The 1,574-nt window shown below is 34.5% G+C and overlaps 1 long non-coding RNA gene across 1 annotated transcript in view; it reads right to left on the reverse strand.

Moving 5' to 3' along the window:
* LOC111086751 overlaps window positions 1-1,574 on the reverse strand; it is a 10,815-nt gene that overhangs the window by 5,858 nt on the left and 3,383 nt on the right. The window contains exon 2 of the long non-coding RNA XR_002611478.1: window positions 179-286. This is a non-coding gene — a long non-coding RNA (uncharacterized LOC111086751). The remainder of the gene's footprint in view (window positions 1-178; window positions 287-1,574) is intronic.

Raw genomic sequence — 1,574 nt, forward strand, 5'->3', positions numbered from 1 at the left:
TTAATAAAGCCGCTCAGACTTCTTTCCCGCCATTTTTATTACGCTAAGCTACCACAAAGTTGTATTGAATCCTTACACTGCCATATCTAACAGTAATCAGGATGAGGGAAGAGAGGTATTATCTGTTGTTTTTTTCTATATATTATCTAACTACATCATGTACCTCGAAGAAAAATACCTCATTCGACTTGTTCCACTTCAATCCACTCTGGTGTCTTGTTGAGCAAAGATCGAAGACTCAACGAGGATATTCGCATGGACGTCTGTCGTTCGCCTGCCATAAAAACTGTTGGGAAAGATTACGACACAATATTAGAAGGATGAACGACGTACGTGATGTTGTTCCTTCTCCCAAAATATCATACGTCACTAGCATGCGGTGATATTTACTGCTGCTTCTAGGGCACCAGCAAAACCTGATATTACAGATTAACTATACGAAAACAAAAACAGCACAATTGTTTTCTAATCTAATGTTACTGACATGTGGAAAGAAAAGAAAAACTTAACATAATTTATTTCAGTATCCAAATATTATTGGATCGTTTCGGACACATCCTAAGAATAATCTTCAAGGGTACTTTGATTTTTTTCTCTATAATGTCTGTTGTTATCTCTTAACATCGCAGTGTGGCGAAGTCCGACTGAAGAAAATAAATCATTTTGAAAGCCTTCTGACAGTAAGAAAACTGAGCACACATAACCAGAGAAGACAGAAAGTGTTATATTTTTGAATTAAAAGGCGCGAGCAAAAAAAAAAAAAGGGTTTGCTCTAATTAATGGTGAGTGGACTAAATATCTCTAACGTTAATGATGTGGCTGTATTGCATTATGTGACTTCATTTGTTTTTTATAAATATAAGTCTTAAATGACGTTGTACAGCTATGCTAATTCACACAGTGGTAGCTATTTTAAAAGATCGGGGATATGAACCACGACCTGAAAGTCTATCAATGTCGTTTTTAACACTGAGAGCGATAATGTGATAGTGTGCACTATTATTCAACCTAAGAAGCATAAAATATTATCACCAGTGAGAAACTTTTATCAAGTATTCATAAACATAAAACTCAAGGTAATGATATTCTTAAAATATACATAATTGCACAATTTTGTTCGATATATTTTTCTAGGCACATTTATCTTGTTGCATTTATTAGAGATAAGTTATTACGCATGACAAACTACATTACAAGCCTATTGTATAAGTGTTAAACATGTGGTATTTCTTGGAAAATGAGAGTACTAGTTATCAATAAATGTTTATGTGGTTTATTAACATTTGTGGTTCGATCCTTGCAGTGAGCACAGCAAACGCAGCAAAGAGCACGGTACTTGTAAAAGAGTAGTTCTGAGGACATTGAAATCTGTATCCTCATATGAAACATAACGAAGAGCATTTGTTATTATTCTCTGCGAACTTAAGCTGTATATTGTAGCATTTTAATACTGAAGAAATAAGATATGCTTATGATGTTAGCTATCCCTAATTTTTGCATTGATAGACTAGAAATTGTTTGTTTGTTTTGAATTTCGCGCAAAGCTACACGAGGACTATCTGCGCTAGCCGTCC

The sequence above is a fragment of the Limulus polyphemus genome, unplaced genomic scaffold (genome assembly GCF_000517525.1).
Source record: "Limulus polyphemus unplaced genomic scaffold, Limulus_polyphemus-2.1.2 Scaffold1391, whole genome shotgun sequence".
NCBI lineage: Eukaryota > Metazoa > Arthropoda > Merostomata > Xiphosura > Limulidae > Limulus > Limulus polyphemus.